Source organism: Pimephales promelas, chromosome 5 (genome assembly GCF_988280905.1).
Source record: "Pimephales promelas chromosome 5, fPimPro1.hap1.1, whole genome shotgun sequence".
NCBI classification, from domain to species: domain Eukaryota; kingdom Metazoa; phylum Chordata; class Actinopteri; order Cypriniformes; family Leuciscidae; genus Pimephales; species Pimephales promelas.
Genome location: NC_142773.1, coordinates 26,273,081 through 26,291,982, shown reverse-complemented (window position 1 = coordinate 26,291,982; position 18,902 = coordinate 26,273,081). Strand labels below are relative to the sequence as shown.

The window sequence follows — 18,902 nt, the reverse complement described above, 5'->3', positions numbered from 1 at the left end:
TCGATTCTGAATGGTCGATTGCAGCATTCAGCTGTCAGATAATCAGATATAGGAATTTTCTTCAATGATTTTATTTTCTAATAATCTCTAGACTGTATATGCGACAAAACTGAACTGTGAAAAAAATCTTCATTTTTAAACCATTGTCTCACAGTTTCTCAATGCACATTATTGCAGCAGTATTGGGAAAAATGCAAGTCTGAAAATAATGTTTGACATTTGACCAAGGGCCACAGGGGATGCTTATATTAATGAGTTCACATAGATTATGTAAAGTGCAGATAGACATCGGCTTTGAAAGAGGCAATGCCTTCATGCACCAATGCATAGACTATATCAAACGATTAGTTCCATACAGGGGTTAATTCCATTCCCTGACATTCTTTTAATCCTTCTTCAAATCCATGATAAAAATGAATTTTCTGAAGGACTAAATGCAGGTTTGGATTCCTAATGATGTATGAAAAACCTTGCATGCATCCCTAACTGCAGCAAGGGACTATTGCTAGTTTTTGTCAAAGGCAATTCGAGATGAACAGATAGTGTGAAACATAAAACAGGTCTTGATTCAGGCAATAACCATATGCACAGTATCTACGACCTCATGGTATGTACAGTAATAAGTTCCTTACCCAGCAAAGCCTTCATTAAACAAGAAATGGCCATAAGGTCACCCAGAGATGATTTCCACTTGCCCCCACAACGCTTCCTACAAGAACATCTTTCCTCACTCAGTCGTGTAGTTCTAATATACAAAATGTAATTATCCCTATTCCTTCAGCAAAATATATTTCTTCTACTCTTCACTTTTTGTTCTTCTCTAATCTCCTTTGTTTTATAACCCTACAATCCTCTCATTGCCTCATCTTGATATATCAAAATCCATGTAATTGCGTTTCCTTTCATTCCTTTCATTTGTTTGGGTTTTTTTTTCTTTCTTGCGATTAATCCCAATGCCTTTTTTCTGGTTTAATTTTCTTCTCATAGTTCTGTAATAAAGTGACCATGGTGCCATTTTTTGTAAGGGAAAATACAAATAACAGACAGTTTTAAAAAGAATATATTTTTATACATTTATTATTGAAATTAGTATCAATACAAAACGACTAAATATTTGTCAATCAATTAAAAAAAATAAAATTAGTGATGGTATGATTCATTCAATTAATCAATAAAATTTCTCAAATGGCCGGAAAATCCCACATTACTGAATTCCTTGTTATTGTTATTTTCTAAATGATCAATTTCATTAAATTAACATTAAATTGACAGTCATTTGAACAGTATATTAGAAGAGAGCAACAAAGTAAAGTCAAATTTAATTGTCACTGTGTATTTATTTACACACTTAATTGTACACAATATATATATTTTTTGAATGCCAAATCCCAATCCAGATAGGCAAATATAAGAGCCAAAATATAATACATTAAATTAACAGTGCTCAATACCTGATGCATGGCATTTGTACACAGAACGCATTCATCAATGCTCCCTGAGAGAGGAAAATGCCATGCTACTTGTCACATTAAGTAACAACTTTATTTAAAATATGATCAAAATATGACCTTTATCATTCACAGAATGCTTTGCTCATGTTTGATTGTAGCTTCAAAAAACATGCTTAATACTCTTTTTGCACAAATATTATAGGTAAAATCGGAAAAATTTTCTGCCATTGCATGTTTGGTCTTCTTGATAAAGTCAGTTTACTAAAATTCACTCACTGGCTGCGTTTCACTCCACTTTTAGACAAACACTTGCAAACTTTCCTAAACACTACCCCAAGCACTTCCCTTTGGTGGAATCCCTGCCGCCATTTTGAAGTGCGTTCTGAACATGTTTAATTTACTACCACCACAAACAACTCTATAATATATTATTATTATATATCTTTTTTTTTTAATATAAAATAATCCAAACACACCTATTTATACTGGGGATGCACAGAAATTTTGGCCAAAAATGCCCGAAACGGAAATTTCAGCCGAAAATGGCATTTCCTTTTTTTGGTCCGAAAACATTTAAAAAAGCCAGAAAAAATGCAGCCCTGCCCCTCCATGTTCAGTGATCAGGTTTCGTTTTTCCGCTCCGTGTGCTCTCCATTCCATGTGTGTGTGCGTACTCTGCTCAATGTTTGCGGCACCCTGCTCTGTCGCTCACATCCCAAACATTCCTCTCATGTACCGATCACGCTCACTGGAAAAGCAAAGTCCGCTCAAATAACGTGCTGACATGATATTTCTTTGTAGTAGACTACTCTGCTGTGCTGCGTAACACTGGTTACAATGACATTAGCCCCTCCCGGCTATCTCAAATCTTGGAGAGCAATCAACTGGTACCATTCAGGTGGTTTTGGCTCCGCTCTGGAAAAACCAGGCTTGGTTTCCAGTTCTGATGCAGACAAGCACTGCCCCATGGCCAATACCAATGAGGAAAGACCTCCTCTGTCAAGCCAAGGGCTCAATTTGGCATCCTTGCCCAGAGCTGTGGTCCCTACATGCATGGGCCATCAATGGGTACCCGCTAATCTCCCGGAGGGAGTGTTAAACACGATCACGCCGGCTAGAGCCCCATCTACTAGAAGACTCTATTCTTCAAAATAGTCAGAGTTCACTGGCTGGTGCAAAGCATTTAAATAACATTATTTAAATTCTCATCATCTCATCTCATCTCATCATCTTATCATCAGTAATCTCATCATCTCTACGAACTTTAGCAGACGTCTTATGTCAGCGTGTTCTGACCTCGCACAGAGTAAATCTTCATTCCGCGTTCACACAGAGCACATAACCGGTAATTTACTAGAAATGTTACAACTTCCCTTACTGGTACAGTAACCGGTACAGAACCAATTTACCTGTATTTTTGAAAAGGTCCTGTTCACACATGATCTCTTACTGGAAACGTAATGATAATTTACAAGTAGACTGTATGTGTGAAAGGGGCAACTGACTCGCTGTTTGATAGTACCATCACATGCAGTACCATAGCAAATTTAATCTACTCGCCGTATTGCACCGATTACATGCTGTTTGCCACATTTGAAGGAGCAACAAAAGATGGACACTGGTATTGGCTACCTTTTATTCTAAAATACCTTGACTGACTTCATTTTGAAATTTGCCTTTCAAATAAACCCAGGTCTGAGTAGTGACACCCCAGACAGCCATAGCAAATGCACAGTCTTATTGCTCTCCATTCCCTCTGGAGCCTCTGCCTAATTATAAAATGCATAAAACATCGAAATGCCAGGGAGACAATGGAAGAAATACTGAATTTAGCCCTGACATTTTCATGCGCATCTTGCATAATTTAGGTGCCTTTATATTTACCCTTCCGCTCAGGAGAGAAGCCAGGCACCAGCTGAGAGCATCTAGAATTTAGCATAGGGTTAAAGGGACACCGAGAACACAACACTTGTCCACAACACTTGCATACAAGAGTGTTCTGCAGAGCACACTAGTTCTGAAATCAGCATTGCAGCGCTTGAGGTTCACCTGAAGGCTTTAACAACTCATGATCCAAGAGGATTAAGATCTAATTGATGAAATAATGATTATGTAGTGGTTTTAGAAACTATCTTGAGGACATGCTGATACAGCTCTTTGTTATTATGAGGGATAAACATGTCCTGAGAATAGAGAATTTCTCAAGGAGTATCTATCTATCTATCTATCTATCTATCTATCTATCTATCTATCTATCTATCTATCTATCTATCTATCTATCTATCTATCTATCTATCTATCTATCTATCTATCTATCTATCTATCTATGCTGTGAATGTTTTAATTTAGCTGTTAATAAGTTTTCACATTGCAAACTCCCTCAGAAATGTTTTCTGTCAAAACAGTTGAAAATGTCTTGATATTCTTTTCTAGATCACCCCAATAATCTGTATAATGTTAATGCCCCCTAAAATGCTTGGTCAATGGTCAGGGTTAGGTGAAGCTTAATTATACAGAACTTTCTTAAGACAGATTAGGCAACAAGTTTATTTTGAAAGCATGTAGTTTTTCACATCATACTTTAATATCGTCTTGTTGGGACCTTTTATTATTTGGCAGATGAAGATTCCACGAGTATATTATTTGTTTATTAGATATCTGCATAGAAACAACACAACAAAGCTCTAAGAAATTTGGCATAGCTGTTCTCGAATATCATAATTGGTGTCATATTAGCTCAAACATTTCAATATTCTTAACAATGTTTATAAAAGAGCCTATGACTCATGCTGTGCACCTGCTAGCATTTTGGTAACCTGCTCTGCTTGTTTATCACACTTCATTATTTTCGAAGAATAACGCACCTGCAGCTTCTGGCTTAATGTACTGCACTTTATGGAGCATTTCAGAGGCTCTTTCCTTGTATAGAACAGTTATATGAGGGAAAATAACTGTACAAATGTATAAAGTTTCACTTATAGTATCCAGTAGGCACATTCCCCTGAAAAAAAAAAAAAAAAAAAAAAAAAAAAACCCAGATAAAGTATTTTCTTTATGGTTCACCTAAAAATGAAAATTGTGTCATTATTTACTCATCCTCAAGTCGTCACAAATGTGTACGATTTTCTATTGTGGTTACTAGCATTCTTCAAAATATCTTCCTTTGTGTTCTGCAAAATGAAGAAAGTCATATAGGTTTTGAATGACATGACATGAAGGTGAGTAAATAACAGTATGTTTGTGTCTATCCGTTTAAGGATATCTCACACTTTGCACGGATTGAACTAGCAACCTTACTGTTTCCATCACTGAGCTTGTAACAACTATACCAGGGTTTGGTAAATAGGTAGAATTAAAATGAATTGAAATTCATGTTTAGTAAGGTGGCCGAAAGAAGTTAACAGCACGCTGTGACTGAAGAAAACACATGCAAATAGAAAAACGTCTTGGTTACGAATGTAACCCTCGTTCCCTGAGTAGTGAAAGGAGACATTCCGTCGGATGACGATGAATGGCAAAACCCCATTCGTCGTCATCCGACGGAACTCGGAGTTACAATGAAATCTTCATCAGTTTTTCAACACGTGTGCTCCAAATATTTACAAAACAACCAAATACAGAAACACACTGCAAAAGTTCACAACACAACCAAATACAGAAACGCGCTCAAATTATCTAATATCTTACCCTCATGTCATTTTTCTCAATCCCTTTTTTCAGCTCTTTGTTAACTCTTCTTTTCTGATTTTTATTCTGATGACATTAAACATATTGGTAATACATTTTGTACATTGTATACATTGTATGTCATAAACATGTCATCTATGTATGTTTTGCAAGAAAAAAAAGTAAATTAAAATAAGGCTACAAAAACTAAGACATTGAGCCGGGTTCGTCACTTATTGGGGTCCCCTGGAAACATTTCCGTTGTGTTCTATGCTATTTTCAGCGCATTTCAGTATTTAGTCGTGTTGTGAACTTTTGCAGTGTGTTTCTTTATAGTGTTGTGTTGTAAAACTGATGAAGATGTATTCTTAATTTGCAGGTGTTTTTCTATTTGCCTGTGTTTTCTTCAGTTCAGTATCACATTGAGCTCTCTTGGCCACTGTAGTTTAGCTAATAAAAAATAAAAGTTAATAAAACTTGAAGGTTGAAGTTTTATAGGCCTTACAGACAGAGAGAATAATACAATGATATAGGTGTCACCCAGCATGCATTAGGTGTTGAATATCTTAGACTTGTAATTCAGAAAATGTCTCATCATTCCAATTCAGATTCTAAATCTACAGTATATCCTGTGAGATATGGCCAATTCAATTTCTAATAGAAAAACAAAACAAACAAAAACACCACATCATACTTGCTGCATCACATAATTCCTCCCAAAAGAATAGTGTACATCTTCTATAACACCTCATTTTAACCATTCAAGCTCTTTCTGTATGTCCATGACCATTGGAACATGATTCATGTTGAGAACCATTTAATTTTACTTAGATCCCAGAGGTGCTGCATCGCCCTCTGAGCCATCAAAGGCATTTATTCAAAATTGCCTCAACAGCGAGTTTTCAGAATGCCAGTGTATGGCTGGAATTCGGCTGCTGTTTTACTCTTTACGTATAACAGGTCCAGATGAAATCATTCACATAGTTGTGCCAAAATTGTTCTTGATTTAAAGTAGATTTAATAGCTCTCAACATGGCAGCCAGAGCTTTCAAATACCCAATATTTTCAAGTGTCTAGTCTGAGCACAGGGAAGACCTGTTGAGGATATGGTTCTTCAGTATATGTGTTCTCATCCATTATTCTATGTGAAGCTAGGAATGTTGTGCAGCTGCAGACTTTTACTGAGCCTGAGTGTGCAGAGGAAACGGGTCCACTGCCAAAACCATAAGGCCGTCTATCCTATTGAACTACTGTGCATCTACTCACCATTCTCTAAACTCAGCAAATCCCCAACACCTGCCTTACTCCACCACCATGTGTGCCTGAGGCCCCAAAACAGAAATCCAAATGTAAGCGAAAACGTACGATGAATTTTCTACTGCAAATCTATGTAGTTTTTTGCTGTATTTATACGATAGGAAAATATTTATTATAGGCCTACAACTGTTTAAAAGCTTGTAAGATTTTATAAATGGTCTCTTAAGCTCACCAAGGCAGCATTTATTTGATTAAAAAAATATAAAAAAACAACAAAAAACAGTTAAAATCTGTTAAATTGTAAAATTTTATAACTGATTTTTATAAAATTGTATAACTTCTATTTGAATCTATATATAAATTTGAATAGAAATTTGAATCTATTAGAAAAAAATCATGTGATGGCATGCAAGCTGAATTTTCATTAGCCATTCTGCCTTTGATAAACTGATCTGGTGCACAACATATTTCTCACCCTTTTATACTCACATACTCAACATATTACTCACCCTTATGTCGTTCCAAACCAAATCTTTTGAACACAAATTAAGATATTTTCTAGTGAAATCTGAGAGCTTATTGTTCCTCCTTCATTAAAGTAACCTGACTTTAGAGGTTTAACCTCAATTTTATGAAGCGAAGTGAGTACAATTGAGGTTAAATTGTGTGAACCTCACAATTTACCTCATTATTTACAAAATATTAATCTTCAGCGCACGTTTTATATAAATTAGTTTCATATAAATTAGTTGAAATATAAATTATGTGTAATATTATAAATGTATCTCATGTCACGTTTGATCAATTTAATTCATTCTTCTTTCTTTAAAAAATAAAACAAAAAAAAATAAATAAAATAACAATAATTCCTGACCCCAAACTTTTAAACAGATATTTTAATACATTTTGAGTGGTGCTTTCCACTTTTGGATGGTTGCTGGTCCATTGCTAAGTGGTTGCTAGAGTGTTCGGGGTAGTTGCTAGGATGTTGTTGTGTTCGAAGTGGTATTGGGCATTGCCAAATACAAAATACAAGCCCATTTTTTCTCATAAAACCACAAAACTTGTGTGGTACTAATTACTTGCTAACATTTTGGTCTTTTGGAGCAGTATTTAAATGAGGAATAGCCTTAATATCAATGCTATTATCTATTGTCACCATTCACCACTAATACCTATCATGCACCTGTGCTCATCACAGTTGTCAGATTTCACTCGCTCATTTAATATTTAGAGTTTTACTCTGGTAACCGGACAGCAGTTTCACCATTCGAACAGAGACTCTTGCTCAATCAAGAGAAGTAACTTAAGAGTGAGACCTTAGGGTGTATTATTTTTTTATTTTTTCCCACAAAGAGAGCCAACATTTGAAACAAGAACAATTCTATCATGCAATTCTTGCATCATGGCTATTGCATCTGTCTTGTTTATTACATTGGATCTGCCAGAATGTGAGTGTCAAAAAGCAACAAACAAAGAAGAAACTTAAGGTCGTGCTTAAACCTACACCTGTGAATGTTTATGAACAATTTCTTCCCATGAAAATAATTAAAAAACACACAAAAAATATGACCCAGGTGACCATTTTGTAAGATGGGAGATAAATAAATGAAAGCGCATAAATTCTGAAAATGTGTTTAATTAAAACATGCAAGCATGGCGAGTTAATCAGTGAAACAATTAAGCGGGTGTGAAAGAGCATTAATGTGAAAGCAATTTTAACAATACCTTGTCGCAGAGAGGTTTTAAATGTCTCTATTTACCCTGGTTTCACAGACAAGCCTTAAGCCTAGTCTCAGACTAAATGCATGTTTGAGCTGTTTTAACTGAAAGCCACTTGCTCTGGCATATCTTAAAGGGATAGTTCACTTTGAAATAAATTTTTGATTTTGTTTTAGCTGACCTCAAGGCCATCCAAGATGTAGGTGTCTTTGTTTCCACAGTATTTTCAATTTTGATATTTTTAGGTCCAACCGTTCTTGTCTGTCAGTCATTTAATGGAGATTTATGGGGTCTACCCTGGGTTCACATGACTGTGATTATAAAACGATATAAATACTGTTCGTTTTCTCACACGAACCGCTCGTTTCGTGTCTTAGGCCATCAATGTGTACTTACATTTATGAGTCATTAAATCATGTTTAATTTTGGACTTCTCTGTGCATGCTCTTTGACGTGGACCCCAATACCTCCATTATATGACTGACACACAACAACAGTTTGACCGAAACATATCAAAATTTAACATGCTGTGGAAACAAAGACATCTACGTCTTGGATGCCCTTGAGGTAAGTTAAAACATATCAAACATTAATTTCAAAGTGAACTATCCCTTTAAAATATGATCTATTCAAATTCTGCAAATTTCTTTTACAGCAGGTGTTACTGCATTATGGCGAATTAATAAGTTGTACTGTCTGCAAAAAATAACAAGCAGATGTTCTCCAAAGGCAACAGAGGGAAAACATTCACATGAGGAGTCAAAGCAAACAGCCACAATCACTGGCATTTATTTCAGAATTAGGTACAATAACATATGGATAATTAAGGCTCCTCATTGCCTTATTACTCAGCATACCTGTGCTAGATCATCAAAAAAAACAGTAATTTTTTCTGTCTAAACTAGACTCGGATCCCACATCTCAGCTGTCTCAATACTGTGCAAGCGTGAAGATTTGTGCACGTGGGGATCGGCAATGTCTTAATGCCTGACTGTCCAGCTGTTGTCTCACTATAAACACATTTCAACCTTCCGCTGGGTGTAATCGCTTCTACATCACACTTTAAAAAACACCATTCCCCCCCACACACACACCTACTCGCACTCAAGATAATTACCCCGGCTGCTTATTAGATTAACACCGCTCCATAAAAACACATCTGCATATTGCTCTGATACTATTAGCTCTGTTTCTCATCCTTAAATACATCCTGGCACACTTTGTGCCGGGTCCTCTTAGAGTTTTCATGAGTTTGTTGCCAGAGCCTGTGCAAACTCATTTGGTAATTGAGGGGAAAGCATGGTCCCTTAGCAAACAGACCTCCCACACACCTATAAAACATTCTCTGTGCTAATGAAAGAATGTGCTTTAGGAAAACTGAACACACAGAGGACAAAACATCCTTCTGTATACATTCCAGCATTGTTGCCATGGTCACCTCATATGGGCAACCAATTACCGCAAGTGCATGAATCATGATACGCCACAGGTCCTCAAGCGTTTTGAGGAGTGACCGCAAAAAAACAAAACAAACATATGATCTAAATCTTTCATCTCTGCCTTATTAAATTTTGCACCCACTGCATGATAGACTTTTCCTGAAAAATAGCAATAATAAACAACGTCTTCAAGGATATTTGTGTTGTTGTTGTTGATTGAAAAGCAGGCTTATTGTAGGGTAAAGGCAGGAACGCAATTTATAATCACAAAACTCATCTAATTTGAAGGGAACCATGGCAACTGTGTCAATTAAAGGGGAAGGACATGAAAAACATGACACGCTCCACATGTTTTATAATATACAATGGGAACCAAAAGTCGGAGATAGGCTAACATTGAAAATCTGAGATCCCAAATCTGATTGAAACAAAAAATGGTACCATCTAAATTAACTAATTCACGTCAAACAATATTAACATTATTTAACATAAACCTAAATAGTAAAAAAAAAGTAAAAAAAATCTTGAAGACAAGACCCATAAGATTTTGTCTTCCGAAGATCTTATGGGTTTGGTAGAGGTGAGGGTAATTAATGTCAGAATTTTCTTTTTTGGGGTGAATTAATCCTTTAATTTAGTTATTTCCACATCCTCTAATCATAAATTCATAGCGGTGCCTCCGTGATGGAGGAATACTAAATTGTGTCCAGCCAACCATATAATTGTAGCTGTTTATTAATTGTAACAAATGTAATTAGTATCTTAACACTCTCCAAATGATTCCTCTTTTTTCTGTTATGGGAATATGCAGGTTGGTTTTTCACACATAGATAGCACAAACACAATTTAACCTAATGTGTTAGAAAGCTTTGCACATTTAAATAACCGCTGCTAAATTGGAGTCATGTCTTTGGATAGAGTAGACAGTCAAAACATCAGTGTACTTGCACTCTCAGTTCAAGTATAATGCATTTACTTTTAGAGTACTGTTATATACTTGAATATCTGAAAAAGCGCTTCATTATATAGAATGCTGCTTTTTCTTTGAATGGTCTCCATAGCATTTGAACTCTTAATACAGGAAGGGGAGGTGGAGAGAGGAAAGGATAAGAGGAAAGAGTGGATCGATGTGAAACCGTTATACAAACACATTCTGACCTTCAGACACGACGAAATACACTACACCTTAGTGTGTAAACACTTTTTGTACAGCACATCCCTTATATCATTTTTCATGTGTGATGTAAGTTTTTTGTTATCTTGCTTTTGACTGAGCAAGAGTACTTGGCTTCTAGGGTAATGGACTCTGGCAGACAGGGTGATTGCAAAGCTCCATATGCATGTGTGTTAATGAGTGAAGACAGATGTAGTGTGCAGAGACTGATCAGGGGCATCGGGGTCCTCAGATAGTCAATAAATCTACCACAAAGCAGTAAGAGGTCCATTACCCTCCAGCAGCAGATAAAACCTCCCCTAAAGATTGTTCTGGAAAGATTTTGACCCGTGACCCTGTTTATTGGGCTTTCACTGATTGAATCAGAATCACAGAAGACTAAAAGCTCAAAGTGACTATTTGACTATACAGGGCAATTGCTAACATGAATGTATAGATGTGGTATTTAGAAGCCTGTCTATTCTCAGTGTGGTAAAACTATTATGGATTTCTATTTAAAGGCACACTAATTTCTTTTTGTTCAAATTGAACAAAAATGCAAGTAATGAGTCAATATATCATCATTCCTTCCTCCAAAAAGGTGTTTTTGTCTTACCTTGATTCACTACGGTAAGACAATTATAGGCCAAAGTGTTTATGTTATAGACCTGACAGGATGGCTTTCGCAGAAAATTGCATACATACGTTGTTACTCGCCCGTGCGTCTCATCAAACCCGTAAATAGAGAAATGAGCGAGAAAGTTGACATGGATCAGCTAAATCTCAAACCTCCAGAAAATCAGCTGTTTAAAAAAAAAACGAAAAAAGAAGAGAAGAGTCTTCCGGCAAAAAGAGAATGCAACAGAGCTTGTCATAATACGAGAAGCAACATTTGCTTAGCTTTTTAAAAAATTGAAAAAAATAAATACAAATTTACTCAATAAGTGAGTAAGGTATTTTATTGAACAGACATTGCCATGTACGTAGCTCTCTAACAGATTTCATTGTAAAACATTATCTATTGTAAACTGTCATATTCCGCACAATCACACAGAACCAAAGGGCAACCAAAACGATGTTCTACTGCAAAATGCATGCAGTTGTTTTTTAACTGCTAGAGGGCCAAAAGTTGCATATCTTAACTTGAAGCTGCGCACATTTTTTTTTATTTTTATTATTACTGAAAATGCCTTATATTGCTATCTTACATGTATGTTTGTTCAGCTCTGCTACTTTTACACGCATCAGCTCGCCATACAGTCAGCTCTATCAGATTATATCTTATATATTATGCTGTGTAACAATCCGTGGAGTATTTTATGAGGTTAGTGAATCGGAATTATGTATCATCCTAACCCCACACTCAGCGTTGCTTTAGCTGTAAAACAAATTTACAAGCATAGTTTATGCTTCTCTTTCAAAAAAAAAAAAAAAAAAAAAGCAGTTAGCTACACTAAGCTACAAACAAAAGTGAAATAACTATAGATAATTTTAAGGGGGTGATATATTTTTTAAGTGTACATTACAGTTCATTTGTTTTTAATTATTTTAAACAAATGAATACTTTTATTCAGTGACAATGGATTAAGTTGATCAAAACAATGAAGACATTAAAGACATTTATGTTACAGAGATTTCTATTTCAAATAAATTCAACACTGATAATAATAATAATAATAATAATAATAATAGCCTAATAATAATAAATGTTTTTGAGCAGCAAATCAGCATATGAGAATGATTTCTGAAGGATCATGTAACATGAAGTTTGTAGTAATGACTGCTGAAATTTCAGATTTACCATCACAGGAATCGATTATATTTAAAAATATAGAAAATAGATAAATAAATTGTAATATTGAATCATTTTACTGTATGTAGCCTTAGTAAGTGTTATACTCATGTACTGTATGATAATTATTTTTTAATTGCATGATACACGGACTGTGTGAATTAACTGAATTTGCTTTCAGTCGGTGATATTGCGCTTAGATCTTTCCTCAGCTCACACTGCCTGCATAGGACTGTATTGAAAAAGTGGAATGTGATTGCATTTATGTAAATACTTTTTAGAAACATAAATTGAATATAAATTCACTGTCCTGTTCTGATGTTTGGCAGTGATGCATTTGCTCGGGCCAGTGGGGTTTGATTCTAGCATTTGCATTGAAACTTGTGCACCATCAATCATGTATATTTGCATTCATTCATTTAGTAGACACTTTTATCCAAAGCGACTTGCAAATGAGAAATACAACAACAATTCATCCAAAGGAGACAGTGACATTAGAAAAGCTGAAATGCAAAGTTCCAACAGTGCTCAGAGTGAGAAACAAGGGATAAATCAATAATATAGAGGGAACAACAAACGATACTCCCCTTCCTGTTCTGCCATCAACTCTTATTGTCTAAACTTTCCCTGTGCATCTATTAATGAAGTAAGGTAACATCTAGGCAAGCATAAAATTCTACTAATAATACACACTATTGTGTCTGGTCATCGTCATCATCAGACACAATACTGTGTATTATCGCCCTGGGGTGCGTTTCCCGAAAGCATCGTTAGCCAACTATGGTCGCAAGTTCCGTACAGCATAGTTTAACGAGTCGTGTTTCCCGAAACCATCGTTCCAACGAACATTCGCAAGCAGCATCACAAAGTTGTGTGATTTGAACGACAGCTCTCGACCTGTGGTTAGAGGCATCGTTTCTATATTGCATCACATTTGGAGGTAATAAATCCTTATCTTGAGCAAAATAAGCAAGCTGACATTCAGTACAACCGGTGCCTTTTATTTAGAATACATACAAATGGAATTTACGTCTTTTAGTTTGTAAAAAGATTTAAAGTAACGTGTTTGAAGAGTGCGCATGTGCGAACATGCTCTACTATGTAGGAATGAGCCAAATATTGAGTCTGGTAATAAAGCAAAATAACTGAGAACAATTAGAAATAATCCTCAGATGACATGTTTGTAATTTATATTAAAAATTCCAGCGTTAATTGGATCTCAAACAGTTTCATTAAAAGTACTTATTATTCCACCACGTGCGAAACCAACATGGTTGAACGATACTTTGCGACCGTGGGTTTCGGGTAACACTAGCTGGGTCGTGACTAGCTGGTTGATTTCTCCAACGATGCATCGTACTATGGTAGTGAAGCAGCGAACTACGTCGTTGTACGGGAAACGCACCGCTGATCTCATTGCTAATACATAGTTATCAATACGTTACATTTGCAGGTACAACACATATGTTTTTGTACATTTAGATAGATTCTGAATGTACAATATGGACGTTTTGACAACATTTAAACGTAAACATTACATATTTATAGCTAAAAAAAATAGCATACATAATTTGAGCCATTTAAGAAATGGTTTATATTCTTAAATCTATATACAGTTATAAAAAAAAATAAAATAAAAAAAATCAGACAGACAAGACTGAATTATATTTGATATTATATTCATGAATTATATTTGCAAAAAATGTCAAAAGTGGTATAAGTAGTCCAATTGACACTTTGTTGGAGACGCAGTCCTCTTTGGCAGTCTATAATAGTTTTCTATGAGGTACAGAGCAGAATTTAAGTTATTTCGCTGAAAATACTATCCTGATCCATTAGTTTAGGTTCAAACGCACATCAGCCGAAACACGACATAGCAATCGTGTACTCTGGGCTCGGCCGAGCTCGGAGCCCTCCCTCTGGACAGCACACCAAATACGTGTTAAACTTTACTCCCTCTAATTGTAAGTGTGAACCTGTGAAATGAATTTGCATCAGAAGTCACACTAAACAGTGTGTCATAATTTCAAATTAAATAAAGGAGTCAGCTGAGTTAAGTTCGATTGAAAATATAATTGATCATAAATACAAAAGAATCAACTGGTTAATTTCATGAATTCGTAGATTTAAATTCGTAGATTTATAGTATATTTTAAAAAAGGGTTTGTTCGTACTCATTGTTATCATTATTGTATGTTTCATTATTTCATTATGTTTCAGTGTATGGCAACGTCAGTAATTGTACATGTGGTAGAACCACATTTTAATCAAAAATACCCACAAAAAGCTCATGACAATACAGCAGTGTGCCTGATATACCAACTGGTCAAAACGTTGCACCTGTTAGATAAGCAAACTTTTTGGAGCTGCAATATTAGTGTGTGGACATATCTCCGTTGGTCATACATTTGTTCATGCTTTGTTATCCCGCATCTGTGCATTTTTACACACCTCTTTTATTTTTGATATTTAAATTCATGTCATATGCTATTCAATTTATTTAATTTAAAGATTTATGAATGAAACATCTTCGCCACTGTGAAAGCATCTGATCAATTACCAAGTCGTCTCTTGATGTATGTGTTCTGAAGTTTGCGTCACCCTTTTAGATTTTATGGTCCTTCAGGACATTTATCATGTCCAATGTGAGTTAACATTTGAAGCTTTAATAAGACTTGATGTTATTGTTCTAGCTTGAGTCTATTCCGCTGGCCTGAGGTAGTTGGAGCAGCTGCACAGCACTACATCTGCTTATCAGGGTATAACACTAGTGTAGTTAAGACGAGTCAGTTAGGGTCACTCAGCCAAACTTTTATCGACATAATGTCAGTCCAAATTGCATTTTATTCTAGCTAACAATCTCCCTTTGACAGAAAGACACATTTAACTGACATACACATTGACCAATTAGTTATTTATTTATTTATTTATTTTTTTGGTGGATTGTTGCTACCCTATCTCACGACCAATTCGTACGAATTCGTACGAGTGATTAAAAAGTGGCTAATTCGTACGAATTTGTACGACCTCACTCGTACGAATTCATACGATTTGTCTAAACCCACGTGACGGTTATGTTTAGGGGTGGGGTCAGGGGTAGGTCATTCGTACGAATTCATACGAATTGGCCAATTCGTAAAATATGTACGATTTAGCAAAAATCGTACTAATTTGTACGACTGAGGTCGTATGAATTGTTACGAATTAGCCACCTCGTAAAATTCGTACGAATTCCCGTGAGATCGGGTTGGATTATCCGATATTATTCAAAAGTAATAGGTACTAATATTGGCTGGCATAACTCAGGAATTGCATGTACAGTGTCTGAAACTAAAGTTTTAATGTCATTAACCTGGCAAACCTTGACAGACAATCACTGAATCAAATCAGTACCTTGTAAATGCAATTTTTGCTAAACGTTTTTTTTTTTTTTTTTTTTTTTTTTTTTTTTAAAGAGAAGCAATGCAAAACAGCCATAGATTGATATTTTCCTTTGGGGTTTTATAATGATTTTTTATTTTTTTATTTTTTATGAGTGAAATAAGGCCTGTTCTAAACATGACTTGATTAAATATTAATACATAATATACTATATAACTAATAGATTGTATAGAGAATGATTGCAGATTATATTAAACCATTGTATTTCTAAAATTAAATAACTTTTTATATTGCTATAGTACTAAAGCCAAGCCAAATTATTTATTTAACTTTGTATTAAGTTCAATTAAAGTTCTATTAAAAGTAATGTTAGATTAATTGGATACCAGTTTAAAAATCTCTGGTCTAGTTAAGTGTTTTTCTTTTAATCACTAAGACTGTAGCTGGTGATTTAAGCCAATGTTTCCCATTTCTGTGTCAATATGTTTCAGAAGGTCAGTGGCTGGACTGTAGGAGTCAGTTTGCCTGAGTACAGCTCAGAGTAAATCACCGAATGCAATTGTGAGATCATTTGTTGGCATAGCAGCTGCAGGGTGACATACTTCTATCGAGCAAACCATCATAGGCAATGCTGTGGGAATGTGAAATTTGGCAGAGTTTCACACCGTCCGTATTACATATTAAGTAAGGCGCCATGAACTCTTTTCTGTGTCAGTTCTGCGGTACGTTTCCATCAGAAGCAGCCTAAAGCCACTGTCATAAAAGTTCTATCACCGCAGATCTCATTTCTCACACATCCAAGAATGGGGTGCACTGTAGGCACACTGCGGAAGTCAAAAGTATGAAAGTCAGAGGAGATGATTGACAGGCTTAGATGGATCAGATAGATTAAACGGGTCAGTTTTGATCACTCTAAGCACAACATCCACTCTCCACTCATCCTTTGCAGTGAATACACATACTGTTGGGAAAAACTGGCATCAGAAAGCTAATTCCTCTGGAGTTTGTGGCTGATATTTATGAGTGCTAGGTGATGGTGTACAGTACTTCCATCTCCCTCACAGGCATGCTGGGGTTAATGATGACCGCATTACAGAGAGGTTTATCAACAGTAGTCTACTTTACTTCTCAGATATCGTCAGTTAATTTGTAGAGTGCATTGGGCTGTTATAGCATGGGTGAATACATTTGCCAAGCTGGAAGGGTGGATTTATTCTACATTTGTTTGCTTTTTCTAGTAGACCATGTGAATGCATTTGGCTAGCTATCCTGGAACATAAAACAACAATTGTGCTGGCATTGAAAAATCGTTACGGTGACCAGTGGAATAAAGTGGTTATTTGGCTTCTCACTCTGTAATGAGTGGAGGGCGTTGCACTTTTAGCTTTCAGAGGGTTAATGGATAAATGCTTTTTTTTTTCTGTTGCATGTGGGTCGTTCCATCAGGGTCAATGAACATTAATGACCGAAGGAGCTGTGAAGCATGCATCATGGAAATGCACTTTAGCTGCTAACACAGATTTCAATACGTGGCTGTAGATCAGAAAAGGGGAATGCATTGTAGATCAGCAGAAATCCATTACTGTGGATATGAAGGCATAGTATGTAATGGGTAACAAATTAGGGCTTCAGGTTTCTCTCTTTTGGTCGCTATCGTGAGGCTAATACTGTAAATCAACAGTACGTGAGGCATAATATTCATAATTGTATGGTTTAAGGCATTATGTTATTATGGCAAGAAAGTTGTTAAAATTGGATATAAATTTATAAAGAAATCATTAGTTAGAGATTTGATCAAATTTAAATCATGTTAACAAGCATAATGTTTTATACTATTTGTTTACCATAGAAGTGAGTCTTGGATTCACTTTCATTGTTGTGTTTTCACCTTTTCTGAATCCATGCATGTGCCCAGGATACCTTCTAACTGATAATACACAGGCATGGAAACCTTTCAACTGCAATATTACGATGTTGGATCAATACACGTGCATGGTTATAGTACATCGCACCAGAGGGACTGCAGCCAGTGTGCTGCTTAGTCCACAGGATCCATAGACAGCGCCTCATGCCAAGACCATTCCATTGTGTCTGAAAACCCCAAAAGCTTGTATCAGTCCAAAATGGCCTTGAAGAGATAGTTCACCCAAATAATGTATTCTTCCTCGTGTCATTTAAAGGGGTCATATAATGCTACATGCACTTTTACAAGTTGATTATACTGAAATGTGTGTTGGCAGTGCCGTCCTATAATGATAAAAAATACATCCAGTGTTTTTGTTTAATCTCCTTATATGTTTTCCCCTGTCTCAAATCGAGCCGTTCGAACGTGTGAAGTCACACGGTCAGACGCCCCTCCCACGATTTTTACTTGACAGCAGCGTTTCAACACAGACCCGCTTCGAGCGAGCTGTCATCATAGTCCGTCATTGTTGATACGCTGGAGCAGAATGGCGTCTAAGCGATTGTGGTGTTCTGTTCTTGGGTGTAATAACGAACAGTCATTTTGATGTTCCTAAATCCGAACCGCTGAAAACACAGTGGCTGAGTTTTGTTTTCGAAGGGAATATTCCCCACGATCAATGTCAATGCTTTCATGTTTGCGTGAATCATTTAATTATTTAATTAATTCAATCATGTAATCACTCCTGGACAGCAATGCCATAGAAATATACAGAGCGACGGCAAAACAGGAAGTACAAAGACCATATTCTAAAGATGGCAGAATCTTTGTTTCTCTGCTGTATAAGGTCTATAAACCATATATCTATGCCATAAAGCCAAGAGTACCGCAGCTGCACACGGAGAATGTGTGAAACAGGTGTAAAGCTTGTAAACACAGTGATACAAACCATAACGATGGTGTTGGTTTTACCATATCAAATTGAGCCCAAGTCTTCATTCTTTGGAAGTGACTATACAGTGAATTTGTTTTTGCAGCGCAGAAAACAGTATCTTCTCGGCAAAACTGAGTTAATATTCTCCACAGAGCAAAAAAATGATGTGGGTGAAAGTAATAACGGAATTTTACATTTTGAGTA

At 36.0% G+C, this 18,902-nt stretch overlaps 1 protein-coding gene across 1 annotated transcript in view; it reads right to left on the bottom strand.

Moving 5' to 3' along the window:
- brinp2 (BMP/retinoic acid inducible neural specific 2) overlaps positions 1-18,902 on the bottom strand; it is a 91,296-nt gene that overhangs the window by 57,261 nt on the left and 15,133 nt on the right. The gene's annotated exons all lie outside the window — the stretch shown is intronic.